Source organism: Mobula birostris, chromosome 28 (genome assembly GCF_030028105.1).
Source record: "Mobula birostris isolate sMobBir1 chromosome 28, sMobBir1.hap1, whole genome shotgun sequence".
In the NCBI taxonomy this organism is placed as follows: Eukaryota; Metazoa; Chordata; class Chondrichthyes; order Myliobatiformes; family Myliobatidae; genus Mobula; species Mobula birostris.
In genome coordinates, this window is record NC_092397.1 from 23862199 (window position 1) to 23886990 (window position 24792).

Below are 24792 nucleotides of genomic sequence, written 5' to 3' on the forward strand. Positions count from 1 at the left end.
GTGGTGTTGTGGAGAGTGTAGAGGATTGTGGAAGTTTGCAGGGAGACATTGATAGGATGCAGAAGTGGGTTGAGAAGTGGCAGATGGATTTCAACCCGGAGAAGTGTGAGGTGGTACACCTTGGAAGGACAAACTCCAAGGCAGAGTACAAAGTAAATGGTACGGCACTTGGTAGTGTGGAGGAGCAGAGAGATCTGGGGGTGCATGTCCACAGATCCCTGAAAGTTGCCTCACATGTAGATAGGGTAGTTATGGGTTGTTAGCTTTCATAAGTCGAGGGATAGAGTTTAGGAGTCGCGAGGTAATGATGCAGCTCTATAGAACTCTGGTTAGGCCACACTTGGAGGGCTGTGTCCATTTCTGGTCGCCTCACTATAAGAAGGATGTGGAAGCATTGGAAAGGGTACAGAGGAAATTTACCAGGATTCTGCCTGGTTTAGAGAGGGATAGATAGAGTGGACAGCTTGCGCCTCTTACCCAGGGCACCACTGCTCAGTACAAGAAGACATGGCTATAAGGTAAGCGGTGGAAGGTTCAAAGGGGATAATAGAGACAGTTTTTTACTCAGAGAGTGGTTGGTGCGTGGAATGCATTACCTGAGTCAGTGGTGGAGGCAGATACACTAGTGAAATTTAATAGACTACTAGACAGGTATATGAAGGAATTTAAGTTGGGGGTTTATATTGGAGGCAGGGTTTAAGGGTCGGCACAACATTGTGGGCCGATGGGCCCGAATTGTGCTGTACTATTCTATGTTCTATGTTCTATGTTAACTTTCTGCCCAACTCCCTAAAGTCCTCTTTAAAGGACGTTCTCTCTCTGTTGTTAGTTCTAATAAGGTGGCTGCTCATCCTGCTCTTTCAGGATGGCCTGTAGCTTCTCAGAGTCATCCTTGTCCCTGGCATGAGTGAAGTAATGCATCATCCTAAGATCTCACTGATTTCCACTGATACTCCTGTCTGTGTTCCCCCGGCTAAAGTGTTTGCTGCATGTGATTGATATCCTTCCATGTCCTGTATATTGATGAGCTTATGTAACAGTCTCTTTGTAATAAAACTTGTTTAAAAATCATTCATTATATTCTTTGTTGTTTTAGCTCAGGATATTTACACATGCATTCACAAACAAAGGAGTCTGCACGCATGTTGAAATGAAAACACTTTGTTCGAACTCGTACGATTTTAATACAGAAAGAGAGACAAATATCTACAGTGGTAGCAGTACGTAATTCAAAATAATACTTATCATCCACAAACAGACCAATCTTCGTGTTGGAAGAGAAACACAGTTCCGACATTGTCACGCAGCTTGTTCTCTTCCTCACTGACCCGATCTCCCTTAATATGTCTCGCTCGCTTCACTCTCTGTCTCTCTCTCTCTCATTCTCTTTCTCTGTGTCTCCCACACACCCTCTCCCAGGTGCTCACACCCGTGTCATCTCCCTCGTGCCCTTTCTCTCGCGCGCTCTCCCTCACGTGCTCTGCCTCGCGCCCTCTTTCTCGCGACGTCTCAGTCGCTCTCTCCCTTTCGTACCCTGAGCCCTCGCGCTCACTCCTTCATGATGTCCCATTCGTTCTCACTATCTCTCTCCCCGTCTTTGTTTCTGTCTCATTCTGTCTCTCCCTTGCGATGTCTCATTCAATCTCACTATCTCTCTCTCCCTCCCTCTCTCTCTATCTCACTCTGTTTCTCGCTCGCGATGTCTCATTCGTTCTCACTATCTACCTCTCCCAGAGTAGAGTGCCCTCCTGCTTCAAATTATCCACCATTGTACCCGTACCAAAAAATATCAAGTGAACATGCCAGAATGACTGGCGACCTGTTGCACTCACCTCAATAATAAGCAATTCCTTCGAGAGTCTGGTCAAGGATTACATCTGCAGCTTGCTGCCACCCAGACTGGACCCCGTACAATTTGCCTACCGACACAACCGATTGACAGATAACACAATAACCACAGCTCTACACACCGCCGTTACACAGCTGGAGAAGATGGACAGCTGTGAGAATGTTGTTCTTGGATTACAGTTCGGCATTCAATACCATAATTCCATCCAGGCTCGACAAGAAGCTCAGACAGCTCGACCTTGATACTGTCTTGTGCTGCTAGATCCTGGACTTCCTGTCAGACCACCAGCAGGTTATAAGAGCGGGCTCCCTCACCTCAAACCCTCTGACTCTCAAAACAGGAACCCCTTAGGGCTGCGTACTGAGTCCCTTCCTTTACTCCCTGTATTGATATTCTCTCCAGTCTTCTCTGCAAAATAACTCCCCTTCTCTCAGCATCATTCAACACTTGATTCTCTGTTTAATTTGCATATTGCTGTACATTCATCAGGGACCTTGTCTAATTTCCACTTCCTAAACTTCTCTTATAGTCCCTTCTCCTTTTTGACTGCATTTGCACCATTGCTGAACCACTGGACTTTAAATAAATCCCACAGGTCAGATGTGAGTTTACCCAATCACAGCAGCTCCCAGTCTCTACTCTCCCCATTTCCTGCCAGACACAATTCTCATTAGCTTGCCCTCAGTTCAGTAAATTCCCCAAGATTGTGTGCTTATTTAGGGATGACGGTTGTCAAAATAGTCTCCCACAGACATTCATCAGTTGCAAGGCTCATGCCCTAATTCAAGATCACTTAAATGTCTCTAATGTATCTGCTTCTAACTAGCTACGAATTCCATTCATTTTCTGTGTAAAATAAGAACCTAAGGGATACCCACTGCTATAGGTTCCGCCAATCACCTTAAAGTTATACCCCCCTCGTTTCTGCCACTTCCACCCCAGGAAAAATGCTTTGGCTGTCTACTCGATATGTGCCTTCTATCATCTTGTATACCTCTTTGAAGTCACCTCACACCCTGAATCCCTCTAAAGAGAACACTCCTCCACCTGTCCTCACAAGACATCCTCAATGAAATTCAAAGTTCACAGTAAATTCACCGTCAAAGTTTACACGTGTCACCGCATACTACCCTAAGATTCATCTTCGTTTTTCCGTTCATTGTAAATACATGTGGTTCCATGATGTAATGGTGAGCACTCTGCACTCTAAATCCAGCGGTCCGAGCTTGAGTCTCGGCGGAACCCGTTTCTTATTCTGTCAATCAGGATCCATTTGTGAATATATGTACTGGATTATGACAATGTTAGTCAGTCCCCATGGGAAGGCAGTCGGCTGGTGGCGTAGTGGCATCAGCGCCGGACTTCGGAGTGAATTCGAAGCCAGATGGCTTCACAGGCATGCTTTCCATCCGTGTTGGGTTGAGCGTCGAGCCAGCAACTCGACCTCGTATAAAAGAAATAGCCTGCTGCAGAAACAGTAAAAGCGTGAAGAGCTGACCCATGCTCTCTTGTGAGTCTATAAGGCAATTTCCTTTTTTTTCTCCATGGGAGAGCGCGACGGTCTGGAGGTCGTGTGGCCGCGTCGAGCGAAGGTCGAAAGGCAACCTTGGCTGGAGGCCGCGTCTTTGTGTATATAGGCCCCCAGAACGATTGAGTACGAGCTGTCGCCGTACGGAGTCCGAGCTCCGTAATGCTGATGGAAGATATTTTCGAAATTCGAAGGCATGTGCGATTAATCGTGTTAACTGTAGTTTATATTGTTCTCCTTCAGTTTGTTTTGTGTTTACTTTTTTGTTGGCGACAGGTTGTGTTTTTTTTGGGACGGCTGGTTGGGATTTGAGGTCAAATGTTCCTGTTGGCGTTTGTCCGTGTGAATGATCTGAAAGATTTTTTTTTAATGTGTCAGGGAAGGGTTAGTGGTTTGTTGTTGTTGTCGCTGTTTTCTGTTCAAGAGGAGTTTGGGGATTAGGGGTTTGATGTTTTTGATATTGTGTACGGGTGTGCGATCTATTAGTTTTATGCGAGGGTGACGTGCGGGTTTTGGGTTTTGCGAGTTCTATTTCTTACTTTTTTTTTCAAATGGGGTTGATGTTGTTTCATTCAACGACATTCATATCGCATATTTGTATTTCAGGGCTATCTGGAGAAGACAAATTTCAGAGTTGTATTGTGAGTTCATTGTTGGGGTGAGTGAAATTATCCCCTCTGCTTCAAAAGCCTGATCGTTGAGAAGTAATAGCTATTCCTGAACCTGGTGCTGTGGGAATAAAGAATCTTGAAACTCTTTCTTGATGGCAGCATCGGGAAGTGAGCATCACCTGGATGATGGGGTCCTTGATGATGGATGCTGCTTTGCTGTGACAGCGCTCCTTGTAGATGTGCTCAGTGGTGGATTGGTCTGTAGTTGTGGTGGAACTTTTCTCTGGTTATTCCATTCAAGGGCATTGGCGTGTCGATACCAGACAATGATGCAACCCAGTCAGGTGTTTCTTCACTGTACATCTACACAAGTATGTCATTTCCTTAGACGACGTGATAAATTTGCACAAACCTGCATAGTATAGGCTGTAAATGCAGGTAAATCTTTCCAGGGTGCTAAAAATTCTGCTCCCCTAAGACTAAATTGGGAAATTACTCTTTTGTTTTTACAACTTTCTATAACCTGCCTACGTTTCTGTACTTCTTTTTCCTCCTGACATGTCAAAAACCTTTGCAAAGTGAAGCGCACAACATCTCCAGGTTTCCCTTTATCAACTCTCCGTTCCATCCTGAAAGAATCCCAGTTCGACGGAGGTGATTGATGGTGCCCATGCATTCCAGTTCAGTGTCAGGGTTCCTCAAGTATCAGTCCTTGAACCAGTGGCCTTGTATTAGTGTTCAACGGTGGAGTACAATGTAAGGTGTGTTCAGGTCTGTGTGACTCTAACAGTGCGGAGAGTTTTATAGGTCTGCTTCCTGGTATTGAAGATCTAGATATTATAGAGCTCATTGTCCCTATTGTCAACTGCTGACTGTTCGCGTACAGTCTCTTGTGCATGGCATGTCGATACCAAAGATACACCCTCTTTTCCTCTCAATGCTAAGTTGTAGCAGTTCGTCTCCCTGCAATACTGTGTTTGGTTTGTGTGTTTTTTTTTCTTGTCCGGCTCACTACTGTGTAGTGCTGGAATTATACTGACTAATGTACATGCGGTCCAAAGCAGATTTGTATAGTTCTGTCTTCTTCCAGTGTTGTAAGTGGCTTGTGTACACAAAGGGCGGAGGATGTCTGTGATCGGCCAGGTCTTTGCATGGTCATCTGTTCAGCAAATGGGCTGGTACTGGAATTCTGTGGTCTCACAGAGTTGTGCTGGGGTAGTTGGGGTCTGTATCCCTCCATTTTGTGCTGTGCTAATTCAGCTCTGTGGGCTTGTCGTAGAGCGCAGTACGCAGTGTATTATTGTTAAATGTCAGTTCTTTGCAGGGATTGTACAGGTCTCTGATCACACAGCACAAAGACAGTTAAGTGTCTGTACCTAATAAGAATCTCTGTCATTCCAGTACTGTTCCGTGGTTATGAATGTCTCTGTATGTCCAGCTGTTATAACAGCATGTCTCTGAACAACATGTTGCCAGCAGTTGTAAAGGTCTTTGCCCTGACTGTACGGTGCGAGCTATTGTGAAAATCTGTGCCCTTGCAGTGCGGTGGCAGGCTGTTGTAAGCATATATCTTCTTACAGTGCGGTGCCTCGTGTTGTGAAGGCCTGTGCCCTTACAGTAAGATGTTCATAATGTCAATAGGACACAGTTACACTGCAATGCTTGGATTGTCCAGCTCTGTGTCATCAGTGTTATGTTTTGATAAATCTCTAAACTTGTATCAGAGTCTTGTGCTGGTCTGTGTCCTCACTGACCCGTACTGTGCTCTGGCAGCTCAGTGTGCTTGGAATAGTCATAATCATAGTTATAGTTATAGTCATAATTTATTGATCCCGGGGGAAATTGGTTTTCGCTACAGTTACACAATAAATAAATAGTAATAAAACCATATATAGTTAAATAGTAATATGTAAATTATGCCAGGAAATAAGTCCAGGACCAGCCTATTGGCTCAGGGTGTCTGAACCTCCAGGCGAGGAGTTGTAAAGTTTGATTGCCACAGGCAGGACTGACTTCCTATGACGCTCTGTGTTGCATCTCGGTGGAATGAGTCTCTGGCTGAAAATGCAGGAATGCAGTGGCATTGCCTTTAGAGAAGTGTGTCCTTATTACACGAACTGACCATATACACTTGGGTAGTTCAGAAGTCTCCTAGAGACCAGGCATAATTTTTCAGACCATTAGTGGGCACAACATCATTGTGGAATGGGGTAGACCATCAAACCCATCAATTCTAAACCAGCTCCTGATACAACATTCCTACTGTCGCGTTCCGAACTTTTTTCGCCACAACTCAGAAGGCTGTTTCCCCGAAGGATCTGTCCAGTTCCTCTTTAATGACTCTGAATGGTTGTTCTCATCAGCACTGCAGGCTGTGTGCCCCAGATGGGAACCACAGTCAGATTAGAAATAAGAGTTTCGTCACATGTCCCTGCGATCCCCTGCCCATGAGGCCTGAAGTCATTAACCAATAAACAATGAACAGTAAAACAAAGGAGCTGTCTCCTCAGTTCACTCTGTATGTGTGTGTGTTGACCATGATGCCAGTTTAAACCGCATGCTTGCATGTGGTCTGCGCCCCCAGTTGACTAATCTCCATCACCAAAGGATTTACTGAGCTTCATACTCTTCGCTGGTTGAGAGACCGAACAATATCTGTCTTAGAGTTAACACGCCTGGAAATATCACCATACCCCTTCATGACTCACTTTCCAGCGGGCTCTTCTCCTGGGTAAGCATCAATGTAAAGTATTCATTCTGTATCTCGCTTGCTAACTCTGGATCCAGGCAAAAACTCCCTCCTTTGTCCTTGAGTGTCCCTGCCGTTCCGTAGTGCTCTGTTGTTTTCAGTATACAGTATGTGTGAAATGTCTTGGCATTCTCTTTCACCCTCCTCACTCAGGACATATCCTGGTCACGGTTCACTCTCCTGATTTGCAGCAGGATTGGTTTCTTGTTTCCTTTATAGCCCTGTAGAACCGTCGAATTTCAGCTGCTAAAACGACAATATGACCCCTTTCTTTTTTTTCACTAAATGCAATATCTCTCATCACCGTGAGCTCCTGAATATCAGCATCATTCTTTACCTTCCTCACAAGGACAGAGAAGTCCTTGGTTCTGACAGCTGGACTGTAAGTGACTCTCACATGTCAGACATGGACTTAACCAGCAACTTCATCTCCCAGAATACTCTATATGATTCCTGTCCAATGCTGCTGTACTTAGCTTTCCGCAAATTCCATTCATTCCCCTGCAGGTCCTGCCTTATCTTCATCACTAACCATCTGAAAACCTCCAGAATTGTAATCCTTAAATCTTTCCCAATGAAACTCCAAACATTTCACTAGGCTCACTTCCCAATATTAAGCCAAGTATATCCCTCGCCCTGGTGGACCATTGACATACTGTTTCAGGGAACCTTCTTGATCACTCCTAACAAATAATGTCCAACCAAGTCTGACACTGCAATGGGGTCTCAGTCATTTTGAGATAATTATTCACTCACTGTAGCTATCTATTCATTTTACATCAGCCTATAACCTGACGACATGTCTGTTTCTTTCTCTTACTGGATATAGGACCCTTCGTGTAATCTATGCACAGTGATTGCACCTTTCTTATTCCTGAGTTCTACTCACATTGTCTTACTCGATGAGCCTCTGGGATGACCTGGACCTTGTGACATTTTGTCTGATCAGTAGTGCAGCTCCCCAACCTGTTTTACCTCCCTCTGGACTGTCTGAATGATCTGAATCCTGGAATGTTGAGCTGTGCGTACTACACTTCTCTCAGCCATATCTCTGTAATGGCTGAATCACCGTGCCACGTACTAATCCAGGCTCTACGTACGTCTGCCTCAACTGATCTCCACCCTGCACTGATATAAACACGCTTCAGCCACTTCGGTGCCACCGTGCTCTTTAACGTGGCTCCATCTGGACTTGCTTTTTGTGTTCCTCGACCTCGTGGCTACCTTCTGCTCAATGCTGCTTTCAGATCTATAGCTCCGTTTTCCAGCACCACTCACAGCCCCGCGCCTCCGTCCATCGCTTCCACATGTTAAACTCTGCCAGGGTAGCCCCAGCAAACCTCTCTGTGTGAATATTAGTTCCTCACTGTCCTTACACCAGTCTCAGTTATCCTGGAAGAGAGCCCAGTACCCGATGCCCTCCCTCCAGCACCAGATTGCTAGCTACACATTTAACTGCACGACCTTACAATCACTTAACTCACAAGGAAATAATCCAGAGATCACCACCAGAAGGTTCTAACTTCTGATCTTTCTGCTCAGCTCCCTGAATTCTTTTTGCAGGACTTTGTCTCTCTGTTGTGAGTTCAAATGCACCACAAACTCTCGCTGCTCACCCTGCCCTTTCTGAATGGCCTGTACCTTCTCAGAAACTTCCTTGGACCTGGCATGATGGAGGTACCACACATCCTACAATCTCACTCATGTCTACAGATGCTCCTGTTTGGGTACCACCACACCCCCACCCCACCGGGTGAAGTCTTTGCTGAAAGTGATTCAGATCCTTCCATCCCCTGTATATTTGCTGAAAGTGATTCAGATCCTTCCATCCCCTGTATATTCATATGCTTATCTAATAGCCTCAGCTCAGGGTATTTGCATATGGATTCTCAAACAAAGGATACACAGCACGCGTCTTAAATAATAATATTTTATTAGAACCAGCACATTTTCAATGCAGAAAGAAAAAAGCAACTAGAAAAAAAAACAAAACAAATGTCTGCAGTAGTAGCAGTACAGAAATCAAAATCATACTTAACATCGACTAAACAAACCGGTCTGAATGTTGGAGGGGGCCAGAGACCCGAACAATGTCACGCAGCCTGTTCTCGTTCTTTCGCTGTCCTCTTTCACTTTCCTACTTCAGCTCCAATCTAAGACAAAACTCTCTTCCCACCTTGTAGCAAAGAAGGTGCCTGTTTCTGCGCCGTTCAAATCCCCTTAGAGTTGTACATTTCCATCTTTGTAGTACGAGCTTCTCTCACCCGATCTCCTATGACTTTCAGCCCAGACACACATGTTTATCATCACCTCAACTATTATGGCTGCAAACCTGCAATTCCTTGAGAATCTGAAAAACAAAATGTTGTGAACTGGTTGTTTTGTATTTTCCCAAAGTAATCCGGCTTCAATCTAACATTGTTGGGTCTTACATGCTTCCATTTTATTTCAACATAAGAACATGAGTAATCACAGTTAACCATTTCCTTACAACGCCACAATGGCAGGGCGTTTAAAACGCTCTGCCTGTAAAAAAAAAAAAAAAAAAAAACAATAAACTGATTCTGGCAGCCCCTTCCCTGTAATTCCCTCCAGTTACCTGAAAGGTATGTCCTCTCGTGTTAGCCACCGTCTCCCTGGATAAAAGGCCCTGGGCAACGACACTACCTGTCTTTTTTTTCTTAATCTTGCACAACTCCATCAATCTCCTCCCATTCACCATAGTTCCCAATAGCAAAAGTGAGCTTTCTGAACTTTTTTTCTCATTGTACATGTTCTCCAATTAAGACATATCTAGGTGAATACTCCCTACGCCCTGTCTGAAGCTTCCACGTGAGTTTTATAATAAGGCAATAGGAACTGAATACGCACTCTCTGTCTCTCTCTCGCTTTCTCTCACTCTCTCACTCTCTCGCTCTCTCTCTCCATTGTTCTCACTCATTCACTCTCAACATCCTCTTTCCTCCCTTCAGCTCCAGCCTGAGAGAAGCTGGAATGTCATCACGGTAACCGTTGCGCGATGTGGTGCCCCCACCTGAAACTTATCAGCCCATCCATCCACTGTCTCTTTCAGTCATTTACAAAAATCGGAAAGAGCAGGGTTTCAGAACAGACTTCTTGGAAACGCTCCATCTACTGCCAGTCCCTTACTCTTTGCGTAAGGTAATGCAAAATTCAGGGAGTCAAGTTTACATCGATCCCAGTTTCTGAGTTTCTGGATGAGACTATTAAGAGAACTCTTGCCAACGTCTCACTCCATCGCACTACCCTCATGAATTTGTTTTGTTATCTCCCCAGAACGGCATTCAGGTGTGTAAGGCACGACCTGCCCCTCTCAAAGTGATATGATTGCCCTTCATTATGCCTCCCCAACTACTCATCAACCTTACCTCTAATAATCCTCTCCAATAGTTCAGCCTCTATTAATGCAAGAGTCACTGTTTTACAATTTCCAGGGTCATCCCTATTGTCTATTACTTATTTAGAGTTTATATTTAGATATTATCCGCTCTAGATGAACCTGAATTGACTTTACTGGCCAACTAGTGAAGAGCAGACGAATGAATTCAGAGAAGGATTCGTGAATTCGTTTCATCTCGAGCGGGCAATTCTGAATGTAGACGTTGCTTATCTTTTACATTTTATAAATAATAATCTTCCCGGCCATGCTTGTTTTGACCAAGCTTTCTTACCGGGGCTTCGTAGAAGTCTAGGGCTCATCGAGAGATGGTGATTAAAAAGGCCAGTATGGTAGTGCGCAGTAGCGCCGTGTTTATTTGCTTGAATGCGTTCCAGTTTTTGATGCGAGAAAGGGAAAGCCATTAATAATTGGCGAGCACTGTATTGCACGGATTGGATTTGCCCAATTTGGGCTCTGACGTTAGACTCCCCCTCCCAGTGTCCATTCACGCGCCAGCGACTGGCTTTTGGAAGTGGACGATCGTTAGGGCATGGGAGTGAAATTTTCATTCTAAAGACGGGATAATACGCTCAGCTTCTGGCCTGCCGCTTTGCTGTTGCTGTAAACATGGCAAAACGTGCAGGTTAGAAGCGATTTGTATTGTTAATTTTAGTATTTTGCGGTTTATCGTTTAGTTATTTCTTTTGTCGTTTTCTTTTATATTTTGTTAACTCCTGTATTTTACAGACATGTCTGACGGTACAGTGCTCTGAGTCATTTTAGTGCACTAGTGCAACAATGGTCACAGAAAGATCTCTGTCTTTACAATGAAAGCTTCTGATCAATGGGATTTACATGCGCACGTAATTAAAGTCGTCCTGTTCAATTGTGCCTGGACTGTGACAAACAGCTTACAAATGCAGCAATGGCTCCAGAAAAACTGAAAAAAAAAACACTTTCTTACAACTCTCGGCCATATGATACGCAAAAGTAGTGATTGTTTTAAACGGCTGTCGGAATCTCAAAACAGAGTAAAGATTTTGTTATTTGAATCGCAGTCAGTAAGAAACTTCAGGAAGCAAGTTATTTAGTAGCGGAACTTATTAGTCAGAAAAGGAAAAAATCACAGATTTGGTGGGAACCTAATAATGCCAGAAAGTAAAATAATAGTGCGTTAAACGCTAGGACAGGATGGACAACGATAAATTGAAAAGGTTTCACTCTCAAGCAGTACGATAAGTCGACGTATTAATGACATTCCACTTGATGCTGAAGAGGTTATTCTGTGATAAACTGGAAAACACGAGCTCCTCCATCCAGGTTGATGATTCAACAGATTTCTCCAATAAATAGCATTGGTAAAATTTGTAAATTATTGAGACACTCAAGGAAACTTTCTTCTTTTGCAATGAGTTTCCCGAAACAAGCAAAGTTCAAGATATATTTAATGTTTTGTCTTCATATCTGGAAGATCAGTTTTGGCAAATAAGTTGCTTTAGCTTATGTCTTTTATTTACTTCACGATTTCACATTGTCAATATAGATTTTCATGTTGTATATAGAAACATAGAAGCATAGAAAACCTACAGCACAATAGAGGCCCTTCGACCCACAATGCTGTGCCAAGCCTGTCCTTTCCTTAGAAATACCTAGGCTTACCCATATCCCTGTATTTTTTCTGAGCTCCAAGCACCTATCTAGGAGTCTCTTAAAAGACCCTATCATTTCCGCCTCCACCACCAACGCCGGTAACCGATTCCACGCACTCACCACTCTCTGCATGAAAAAACTTAACCGTGACATCTCCTCTGTACCTAATATGAAGCACCTTAAAACTATGCCCTCTCGTGCTAGCCATTTCAGCCCTGGGAGAAAGTCTCTGACTATCCGCACGACCAATGTCTCTCATTATCTTGTACAACTCTATCAGGTCACCTCACATCCTCCGTCGCTCCAAGGTGAAAAGGCCGAGTTCACTCAACCTATTCTCATAAGGCTTGCTGCCCAATCCAGGTAACATCTTTGTAAATATCGTCTGCACCCCTTTCTATGGTTTCCAAGTCCTTCCTGTAGTGGGATGACCATAATTAAGCACAGTACTCCAGATAGGGTCCGACCAGGGTCCTATATAGCTGCAATATTACCTCTCGGCTTAAACTCAATCTCACGAGTGGTGAAGGCCATGCACCGTATACCTTCTTAACCACAGAGTCAATCTGCGTTACAGCTTTGAGTGTCCCCAAGATCCCTCTGATCCTCCACACTGCCCTGAGTCTTGCCATTAATGCTATATACTGCCACCATATTGACCTACCAAAACGAACCACTTCACACTTATCTGGGTTGAACTCCATCTGCCACTATTCAGCTCAGTTTTGCATCCTATCAATGCCCCGCTGTAACCTCTGACAGCCCTCCACGTTACCCACAACTCCCCAACTTCTGAGTCATCAGCAAATTTACTAACCCTCCCTCCACTTCCTCCTCCAGGTCTTTTATTAAAATCACGAAGAGTAGGTGTCTCAGAACAGATTCCTGAGGCACACCACTGGTCACCGACCTCCATGCAGAATATGACCCATCTACAACCACTCTTTGCCTTCTATGGGCAGGTGAGTTCTGCATCAACAAAGCAATGTCCCCTTGGATACCTTGCCTCCGTACTTTTTCAATAAGCCTTGCGTGGGGTACCTTATCAAACGCCATGCTGAAATCCGTATATACTACATCTGTGGTTCTACCTTCATCAGTGTTCAATCAGGCTCGTAAGGCACAACCTGTCTTTGACAAAGCCATGCTGACTATTCCTAATCATATTATGCCTCTCCAAATGTTCATAAATCCTGTATCTCAGGACCTTCTCCATCAACTTACCAACCACTGAAGTAAGACTCACTGATCTATAACTTCCTGGGCTATCTCTACTCACTTTCCGGAATACGGGAACAACATCTGCAACCCACCAATGCACCAGAGCCTCTCCCGTCCTCATTGATGATGCAAAATTCATCGCCAGAGGTTCAGAAATCCCCTCCCTCGCTTCTCACAGTAGCCTTGGGTACATCCTGTCCAGTCCCAGTCACCTATCCAACTTGGTGCTTTCCAACAGCTCCAGCACATCCTCTTCCTTAATATCTACATGCTCAAGATTTTCAGTCCGCTCTTAATTTCAGTATTAAGCTCTTTCCTGCTAGCCTTATAATCTTCTAGACCTATATCATTACCTACTTTAAAAAATAAAAATCGTAAGCTGTTCTTTTCTTCTTGACTAGATTTACAACAGCATTTGTACACTACGGTTCCTGTACCCTACCATCCTTTCCCTGTCTGATTGAAAAATACCTGTACAGAACCCCACACAAATATCCCCTGAGCATTTGCCACATTTCTTCCGAACGTTTCCCTGAGAACATCTGTTTCCAATTTGATGCTTCCAAGTTCCTGCCTGATAGCCTCATGTTTCCCCTTACTCCAATTAAAAGTTTCCCGAACCTGTCTCTTCCTATCTCTCTCCAGTGCTATGGTAAAGGAAATGCAATTTTGATCACTATGTCCAAAACGCTCCCCCACAGAGAGACCTGACAACTGACCAGACTCATTTCCCAACACCAGAAAAAAGTACAGCCTTTCCTCTTGTCGGCTATTTACTTATTGTGTCAAAAAAGCTTGCTGAACGCACCGAACAAACTCCACCCCATTTAACTCCTCAATCTTAGGAGATGCCAATCAATATTTAGGAAATTAAACTCTCCCACCGCAACAACCCTGTTAATAATACAGCCTTGTCGAATCTTTCTCCGAATCGGCTCCTCAATGTCCCTGTTACTATTGGCTGGCTCATAAAAACACCCAGTAGAATTATTGATCCCTTCCTATTCCTAACTTCCACTCACAGAGACTCCGCAGACAGCCTCTCTATGACTTACTCCTTTTCTGAAGCCGTAACACTAACCCTGATCAACAGTGCCGCGCCCCCACGTCTTTTGCCTCCCTCCCTGTCCTTTCTGAAACATCTGAAGCCTGGCACTTGAAGTAGCCATGCCTGCTCCTGCACCATCCAAGACTCTGTAATGGCCACAACATCAAGTGCCGCTCCACGCACTAATAGCATTAATTAAAATCAATTTACATCCTTTATTTAAGTTAAGTCTACCGAGGCTACCTTTAAAATAAATCCATTCTTGGCTTAAGCCAGTTATTTAAAAGAAATGTAGTATGTTTCTGTCTGTTAATATGGTCTTCATTTTTGGGAAGCTTCGCTCGCCATTGCTGTTCTGTATTTGATATCTGTGTCGCACCTGCCATTACTTGTTATTAGGCTGCCAAGATATTTGAATTTGTTGACTTGTTTAATGTTTGTATGAAGAGGGTTTGTTGCAGAGGATTATGGTCAATTTTTTTTTCTGTTACATGGAGCCACTGAGGAGAACCCAAGCGCAGGAGACCGGCACCTCGACTGAGTTGCGGATGCTGGCGTAGACGTGAACGTAGAACAGCTAACCGGAGGAATCTTGACAAGGAGACGGGATTTACAGGGACTATCTGGAAACTAGAGCTGAACTTGGAACAAAACTTAGAACTAACGGTTCTAATCGGACAAGAGAACGAAGTATTACACAAGAATGGACCAACAAACTGGCAACCTGTGTAGTGACGCCATCGTACTTATTTCACAGTCTCTGATGCAAACCAGGAGTACCGTAATTAAGTAAACTAGCAGCAATTGGAAATCTACTGGCTGAAATTAGAGCATAATCAGGGAGAAAGGAGAGTTAAAGGAGAACAGCCAAACGGAACCATGACACTTTATTTACCTATGCTTTCCTTTTATCATCTTCTAAACATAAAACTAGATCCAATGTCATTCTACGTTTCCAAAATCCACACTGATAAAATGCTACATCACCTCTCTTTTCCAAAATATAATTCAATCGCTCTATTACCATATGTTCCATAAGTTTACCGAACTGAGATGGGATGTTAATGATGTTTTTCTCTTACTGGAAGGATCCTGCGGAGATTTCCAGGTTTCGGAACAGGCACTACCATTTTCTCTGAGGAGGGAAGATGATTCAAAAATGTTAGTATTATCTTATGAGTTGTAAGCTATCTGTTTAAACATACAATACATATATCATCCTTTCCCGGAGCCATCTGACTTGTACTGTTAATAGCTTTCTTAAATTCACACAAAGAAAATCTACATCACTAATACTATCATTGTTACATCTGGCTTCCAGCACATCAGACTATTCACTTAAAACCTCATCCCGACATCGCGTAGGTTCTTCACTTAAATTATATTGATTATGAATTGCAGCAAATGACCACGCCAGTAACTCAACCTTCCCTATTTCAGTGACAATCACCTTCTTTAATCAATACTGGAATCTTATTAACCCGATGAACCCCACCCCCCGATTTTCTTAATCATTCCCCAAGCATCTCCAAGTTTAATATCCTGTTCAATACTATCACAAGATGACCTCCAGTAAACCTCTTTCACAACCTTCACCACTTTCCTCACCACAGCTTATACCCTTTCATACTTAATAAGGTCACTCGGAGAGTGATAATTCTCAACTCTCTCAAACACCTTATTTCTCTCCCTAATTCCCTCTGCACACTCCCCCATCCACCAAGGTGCAGTCTTCCTCCTATTAATGTCATTTTTAACAGGCATCACTTCCACCGCAGTTTGATGAATAATGTGACATCACCATTCATTGCGGAAACCCATATCAGCCTCAATGTTCTGCCAGTTTGCTTCATCAGAATGCCACCTCCTAAAATCAGTCTCCTGCCCCCTATATAACTCCAAACCTAAGCTTATAAATATATGAAAATAATCACTTCCCATTGTCTCCTCACTCATAACATCTCATTCAGTCACTCCAGCCAGAATGTTTGAAACTGGAGTTAAATTTACAGCAGTTTTCAGACTATTAGGAATATTACATTTCTTACCCCTTCAATGATTAAGGCACACAAGATTGGAAATACCTAAAAATTCTTCTACAATCAAACAACTCCATGAATGACCCCACAATGAACTGTGCCCAAAAATCCCCACACTATACAACCCTTAGTGAGCTAGAGCGATATATGCTTTCCAACATATCAATCAAAAGCGCTCCACAGGAGTTTTACCACTTTAACACCCCTACCTGTTGAATCAAGTGCTTCTACTACAAACAGCTCATGCACTTCATTCACATCCACAACTCTGTGTCCTATCCCTTTCCTTATTAAACTTGCAACACCACCCCCTCTACCACCTAACCTATCACGCCGTATTATAATATAATTTCCTGCAAAGGAAATGTGGTACAGCCCGGTTTCATATTGGGTGAATTTGATGAATCAGAAATAAACTTCTTAATGTCTTGATTACTCTCATTCCACTGCAATATTCTTAACCCCATTCTGTACCTGCACAAAGAGACTGAAATACAGATACCCCACCCATCAGAGCTTCTTTTACAGTTTCCCACATAACACCAGTTATACCTCGATACTTTTCAGCAGCTTTCACAATACTTATATTTTTCTCAGTACAACTAGATGACTGACCAGTATAATTCGCCACATCCTGTATAAATATCACAAACTTCATTTTATTGACTAGTAAAGTATATTTAGTAATGGACCTGCAATGTGACATTTCGCCGCTGACTCCGCATTCTGTCTGACTGGTTGTATTTGATCAACATTCGGTTTAACTTTTCTGCAAGGCCTCTGCTTAAGACACACCTAACTGTACTTTAGCCTGTTCAACCAGCTGCTTTCTTAAGTACTTCACATCCTTTTAAGCTGCACTACGTTCTCCTCTACAGTTACACCAATCAAACTTTACACCTTCACAATCTTCATACTTAGTTTCCCACAACACTAACTACACCTTAGTTTCCCATGACATACTGTCACAACATGCCCAAATCTCTAACTTTGTGTCATCCAAGCAGAGGTGGAATATGAGCTCGTGCGTTATAATTAAAATACCCCAGATTAACTTTATTAGAAAGTTTCACCTCATCAAAGCATATCAATGCAGTTAAACTGTCCATCTTTTCTCCATTTCAAAGTACCTGTAATCTCTGCAACACACACACAAAATGCTGGTGAACGCAGCAGGCTGGGCAGCATCTACAGGAAGAGGTACAGTCGACGTTTCAGGACTCGGCCTATAGATGCGGCCTGGCCTGCTGCGTCCACCAGCATTTTTTGTGTGTGTTGCTTGAATTTCCAGCATCTGCAGATATCCTCGTGTTTGCACTTGTAATCTCTTTACCTTCTTAATTTCTTTATCGAAATCTCCACCAGAACACCTGTTCTAACACCCCTGATACCTCTATTTTCATTAGGCAACATATATATCATTTTAACCATATAAAGTCTTCAAATGTAATGCCTTCTCACAGTTTCTTATCTTAACGATTAGCACATCACCTCCCCGTAAGCTTTGCGCACAATCTATATTCCCTAAAGTAGTTTTCAACACTTCAGTTAATTTCAAACGAGAAAACGTGCAGATGCTGGAAATCCAAGCTACACACATGAAATGCTGGAGGAACTCAGGACTGATGAATGGCCTCGCCCGAAATGTCGACTGAACCCTTTTCCATAGATGCTGTTGAGTTCCTCCAGCATTTTGTGTGTTGCTGCGGTAATTCAATCGGATTGATAAAAGAAGGCTGTTCCAGGTCAAATTTAAATAATACCTTGAAGTCTTCTTTATTTTTTTCTGTATCCTCTCAAATCACTTGAAATCATTCCAATATTGTGTTACCTTTTCCGTTTTGCAGATCTAGACCCAACTTCATTCCAACCTGCTACCGCACTCACCAGGACCATTCATTTCCTGTTCCTTTTCCAGACACTTCCCCCCGCCATCTGAACTTACATTATTTCCCATTATCCGCACAGGTTCACAGCCAGCGCAATCAACCGCTACTGCCCCTGAGCCAGTCAGCAACTCGAACCATTTTCATGTATTTTACTGTCAATCAGGCCTAGGGGCGGAGAAACGAAGCGGATGCTCACGTGTTGCAATTACATCACAAAACTCAATCGTACCTTCCCCCAAGTTCACTCTTTGAGCTTCTGTTCGGATGGTCCAGTGTTGCGGGAGGGGCAGGTGGCTTTAAACCCTGCGGTACACAAGTTCATGGTATCGTTCTCTCCAAAGTGTTTCAGTTGTTCCTTTGCCTGTCTTCCCACACAGTCAACCAGACAAACAGAGAGAGTCGGCACGGGTGGTGGGAAAGTGCGGGAGTTCATATCTCACAGCAGTAGTCCCTGTATAATGTTTCGGAGTGACCCATTCGGTCATTGAGTGTAACATCAAACGGCCTTGAGATACAGACGTAGTGAGGGAAAAGTGAAACAAAGCGATGAACGTCCCTTCTTCTCGGGAAACTCTCCAGTTTTGGGCTATTTGCACACTAGATTGTCCCATATTCGAATCCCGTATTCATTTGAAGCAGGAAAACGGTCTCCTCGTCGCGAGTTGAACCTCGGTCTCCCGCGTGACAGGCACGCATACTAACCACTGAACTAACGAGGAATAAACAAGAGTATGGAATCTGTCACACGGATGTCAGTGTGTAGGAGAACTGATAGAGTCACTCCGATGTCTGTTTGCTGAGCGTAGAGCTGCCGCATTTTACCCATCCTCTCCTCACTGTGTGGCTGGACGTGTCTCAGAATTTTTAGTCATAGTCATACTTTATTGATCCCGGGGGAAAATGATTCTGTCACTTACTGAGTTCAAGGACTGGGCAAAAGAAGGGATCCCATTAACGTCTAACTGCGTGTTGTTTGAACGGATATTTATAATTAGGATTTGTTTTCCATTTACTGATACGTGAAGCAGGAAACCATCTGTACCCCTTCGAATCACTCGGTTCCATTCTCCCTTCAGTCGGATCCCAGGCGCTGTGTTTCTCCGGTCTGTCGGAACGTCGCGACATCCAGTGGTCGGTACAGGAACTGCAACAGAGTGAGGAACGATCCTTCAGAAAACAGCTCAGACACTGAGAATCGAGTTACAGAATCTTATAGCACCAGAGACCATTCAGTAACCGAAACCGGTTTGTATCATGGGGAGATGGTGGTATAGTGGTGAGCATAGCTGCTTCCCAAGAAGTTCACGCGGGTTCTATTCCCGGCCATTGCAGATTGTGCGCTTTCCGGATAAAAAAAGAAAAACTCTCACCAAGCGCTATGAACGCTAAACTCTAATTCATGAGCAATTTGTTATGAGTGAAATTCACTCTAATGGATGAGATGGATCCCTAATGTACGATGGGGTTGGTCCCTCATGTAGGATGATCGAGGACACCAAAATGAATGAAAAACACATATTAGACCCGGGAAGCATTGAGAGAGGGTTTCTCTGAACTCCCGTCGAAAAGAAGATTCAAACTTCTTCAGAGTACGCATCCCCTATTGACATCAATGGATCTGGGGTTGAGAGGGTGAAAGTTACTCGGCATACACATCAGCGAGGATCTCACGAGGTCTGTAAATACCGGCGGCGTGGTGAAAAAGGCACAGCAGCGCCTCTTTCACCCCAGACAGTTGATGAAATTTGGTATGGGTCCCCAAATCCTAAGGACTTTCTACAGGCACAGAATTGAGAGCATCCTGACTGGCTGCATCACTGCCTGGTATGGGAACTGTACTTCCCTCAATCGCAGGACTCTGCAGAGAGTGGTGCGGACAACCCAGCGCATCTGTAGATGTGAACCTCCCTCTATTCAGGACATTTACAGAGACAGGTTTGTAAAAATGATCCGAAGGATTGTTGAGGACCCGAGTGACCCGAATCTCAAACTGTTCCAGCTGCTACCATCCGGGAAACAGTACCGCAGCATAAAAGCCAAGACCTACAGGCTCCGTGACAGCTTCTTCCACCAGCCCATCAGACTGATTAATTCACGCTGATACATTCGTATTATACGTTATATTGACTGTAATAAATATAGTAATATTTATTGCATATTACTATAAATTGTACATTGCACATTTAAACGGAGACGTAACGTAAAGGTTTTTACTCCTCATGTGTGTGAAGGAGGTAATTAATAGTCAATTCAATTCAATTCCATGGAAGAGACTTCACAGTGCAGAAGTTGAATCACAAACGAGAAGATGTGTAGGTGATGGAAATCCAAGCAACACACACAAACTGCTGGAGGAACTCAGCAGGCTTGGCTGCTTCATGATCCTGTAGAAGTGCTTCGGCCTGAAACATCGACTGTGTGTTAATTCCATAGATTGCTGCTGCACATTTTCTCGTGTACAAGAGAGGGGGAAAAAAACAGACAACTGTAATACTACCGTCCCTGGGTGGGCTTGAACCACCAACCTTTCGGTTAACAGCCGAACGCGCTCACCGATTGCACCACAGAGACGAGAATTAAAAGAGCACGAATAAATGACGAATTTCAATTGAAATACCGTTTCCTTTTATAGATGCATTATGCGACACATTAGTGTTTTAAAACATGAGGATAAATATCCGCTGCCGCCAACAAAGATTATAGCAGAGGATGGTTTCGATCCATCGACCTCTGGGTTATGGGCCCAGCACGCTTCCGCTGCGCCACTCTGCTACAGGAAAGATCGGATCTGTTGAACTGTGAACATTGCACGATGTTTTGTGTGTATGTATGTATGTATTTATGCCTGTGTTTGTACATGTTTGGGTCTGGTTCTGTGTCTGTATATGTCTGAGTCAGTGTCTGTGTCTGTACATGTTATGGTCTGTGTCTCTGCCTGTGTCTGTACATGTCTGGGTCTCGTTCTGTGTCTGTATATGTCCGGATTCACTTCGTCTTTTTCCCGTATACAAACTCAAACGTAGTTTATTTTCTTTTGTTTATTCCCTGTTTCTTCTCTTTCTCTTTTTCTCCACCTTTCTTTCTGGCTCACCCAGTTATTATTTCTGTGCCTTTTATGTTCTATCCCGTCTTGCAGCTCGTTCCCGCCATTTCGCCCGTGAAATGTGTTTTACTTTATTTAATTATCCAGACGGATAATTCATCCCACTGGTAGGCTCATTTTTAAATAAATAAGACGTTTTCAGCCGAGGTGCCATTAACTTCCTAATCCTGTCCTGATGATTGAATGAATGTCGGAGTTGCTTCAGTGTTGAACCCGCAGTTCACCTTGTGAGCGGAACTCGCGACGTTGATGTACTGCAAGCACTCACCTCAAACGCAGCAACTCCTCCACCGGGATTACCTGTTGCTGTCATGTTCAGACCATCACGGCCGGACCAGTGAGTGACAGATGGGGAGATGTGGAGTATCGCTGATGCTTCGCACCTCCCTGCCACGCGGGGCGGGTTTTCCATTTCACCACCACAGCTTTGTAACTGAAACAGTAAGGGTCGGGTTTTAACTCTCCCACGTAGGACGGTGTAAAGACAGGTTGGGGATATATATAAATAAACAGGCCTGGAAATACCTCACAGGAACTGTCTAAATATTCGTTGCATGTGGACATCAATAAATACGCGATGGTCATAACCTCTTGGCAGCGTGTTATGACTTTGAAGAGACGGTGCTCTGGCGGACAACAGCGTAAGAAGCAGTGGAAACATTTTTAGGTAGTTGAGCTGTCACTGAAGTAGCGTTATAGGAGTGAGGTGATAAACTCAGCTCACAAAATTAAATGAAAGAAGTGAGAAAGGAATCTATGCCAAAATCCAAGTGAGAGCGCAGTGCGGATGGTGAGGGACGAGGGAGCAGCAGCGAGGGAAGAATGAAGGAGGAAATATAACTTCCTCAGTGTCATCATTTCAGATTCTCTCTCCTGGGCCCGGCACATACCTCCTGTTACAAAGAAGGCACGGCAGCGCTCTGCATGTCATCTAAAAGTTTGACAGACTTCAATAGATGTGTGGCGGAGAGTATATTGACTGGTGGCAAGAGGACCCGTGTCCTTGTACGGACAAGCCCAGAAAGCGTAATGGATAGAGCCCAGTCCAGCACAGTTATGCCCCTCCTCACCGCTGAGCGCATCCACACGGAATAGAGGGCCGCGGCCATGCAGATTATACTCTCTTCACACAGCTCCATCAGGAAGGAGGTAACACATCAACAGGTCCATCACCCCGCAACCATCAGACTCCTGAAGAAGAATGGATAACTTCATTTACCCAACACTGACCTGTACCCACAACCCATAAACTCAATTTCAAGACTAATCATTTCATGTTCTCGATCTTTATTGATTAGTTATTATTAATATTGTGTTTGTTCTTTCTTGTATTTGCATCGTTTATAGTCTTTTGCACATCGCTCGTCTGCTGTCTATCTTGAGTGCGGTCTTTCATTGATTCTCTTGTGTTTCATTGTATTTACGGTGGATGCTCATGTGGTTACGAGTATATTCTTCGGTAATAAATTTAGTTTAATCTTTCAACTTTGGAGATTGCTGAGCCTCTAGCTAGGATCTTTATGTCCTCGTTGTCCAAGGGAATGGTACCCGAGGATTGGAGGGAGGCGAATGTTGTCCCCTTGTTCAAAAAAGGTAGTAGGGAGAGTCCGAGTAATTATAGACCAGTGAGCCTTACGTCTGTGCTCGGAAAGTTGTTGGAAAAGATTCTTAGAGATAGGATCTATAGGCATTTAGAGAATTATGGTCTGATCAGGGACAGTCAGCATGGCTTTGTGAAGGGCAGATCATGTCTAACAAGCCTGATAGACTTCTTTGAGGAGGTGACCAGGCATATAGATGAGGGAGTAGGCTTATTCAGAAAGTTAGAAGGCATGGGATCCAGGGAAATTTAGCCAGGTGGATGCAGAATTGGCTTGCCTGCAGAAGGCAAAGGGGTGGTGGTGGAGGGAGAACATTCAGATTGGAGGATTGTGACTAGTGGTGTCCCAGAAGGATCTGTTCTGGAACCTCTACTTTTCGTGATTTTTATTAACAACCTGGACCTGGGGGAAGAAGGGTGGGTTGGCAAGTTTGCAGACGGCACAAAGGTTGGTGGTGTTGTAGATAGTGTAGAGGATTGTCAAAGATCGCAGAGAGATATTGTTAGGATGCAGAAGTGGGTTGAGAAGTGGCAGATGGAGTTCAACCCGGAGAAGTGTGAGGTGGTACACTTTAGAAGGACAAACTCCAAGGCAAAGTACAAAGTAAATGGCAGGATACATGGTAGTGTGGAGGAGCAGAGGGATCTCGGGGTACATGTCCACAGATCCCTGAAAGTTGCCTCACAGGTGGATAGGATAGTTAAGAAAGCTTGTGGTGTGTTAGCTTTCAGAAGTCGAGGGATAGAGTTTAAGAGTCGTGATGTAATGATGCAGCTCTTTAAAACTCTGGTTAGGCTACACTTGGAGTACTGTGTACAGTTCTGTTCGTCTCACTATAGGAAGGATGTGGAAGCATTGGAAATGGTACAGAGGAGATTTACCAGGAGGCTGTCTGGTTTACAAAGTATGCATTATGTTCAAAGGTTAAGGGAGATAAGGCTTTACTCTTTGGAGAGAGGGAGGATGAGAGGAGACATGATAGAGCTGTACAAGATAATAAGAGAAATAGATAGAGTCGATAGCCAGCGCCTCTTCCCCAGGGCACCACTGCTCAATACAAGAGGACATGACTTTAAGGTAAGGGGTGGGAAGTTCAAGGGGGATATTAGAGGAAGGTTTTTTACTCAGAGAGTGGTTGGTGCGTGGAATGCACTGCCTGAGTCAGTGGTGGATGCAGATAGACTAGTGAAGTTTAAGAGACTACTAGACAGGTATATGGAGGAATTTAAGGTGGGGGCTTTTATGGGAGGCAGAGTTTGAGGGTCGGCACAACATTGTGGGCCGAAGGGCCTGTACTGTGCTGTACTGTTCTATGTTCTATGTTCTATGTTCAGGATCAACCCTGCTTATCTGACTCCAACATTTGACTCTAACTCTGAAGAACTTGTAGTCGTGGCCGAGTGGTTAAGGCGATGGACTAGAAATCCATTGGGGTTTCCCTGCGCAGGTTCGAATCCTGCCGACTACGTGATTATATCGGTTTTGACTCCCTGATCCCTCCCACGGATACAGATAGTAAAAAGCCAGTCGAAACATCGATCTCTGTTCGCCGCCTCCAAAACCAGGGGAATTGTCCATGTGGTTTGCTTTTATTCAGGTGGCATCTACTATGCAATGGGTCAGTGCGTACGGCTGTTATCCGAAATGTTGGTGGTTCCAGCCCATCCAAGGACTCTTTTGATCCAGTAGCCTTTGCTGTCCGTTTTGTGCGCTCCGTGCTGTCCCTAGTACATTCGTTTAAAAAATATCAACATATGGGAAACAGAACACTACCACGACCTGTCTTGCTTACATTTATGTTGGCATAAACTTAAAATATTTTACATCGACGATCAAACCAGCAGAAACTCTTACAAGGCACCAATGTATTTCATGTTTATATTTATGTAATCGCCACTTGAACCAGAGGGATAAATTCTCTCAATTTCACTCACACCAACACTGACTCACTTTCAAACTCGACATTTCATGCTATCGACATTATTTGTTTTGTTATCATTATTATTACTTTCTCAGCTCAAGCTAGTAAAACTTGAAGTACGGGCGTACTGAAGCACGCTCATTCCTCAATAGCCACGGACTTCGGACTGTTCTAGTGGTGTAT

At 43.9% G+C, this 24792-nt stretch overlaps 1 protein-coding gene and 2 non-coding genes across 3 annotated transcripts in view; 1 reads left to right on the top strand and 2 right to left on the bottom strand.

Annotated features, from left to right (window-relative positions):
* Nucleotides 1-24792, bottom strand: part of LOC140189013 (uncharacterized) — a 1003756-nt gene that overhangs the window by 65878 nt on the left and 913086 nt on the right. The window lies entirely within an intron of this gene.
* On the bottom strand, nucleotides 20685-20756 carry trnam-cau (transfer RNA methionine (anticodon CAU)). Its single transcript has one exon. It is a non-coding gene; the product is annotated as a tRNA-Met (tRNA).
* On the top strand, nucleotides 24075-24156 carry trnas-aga (transfer RNA serine (anticodon AGA)). Its single transcript has one exon. It is a non-coding gene; the product is annotated as a tRNA-Ser (tRNA).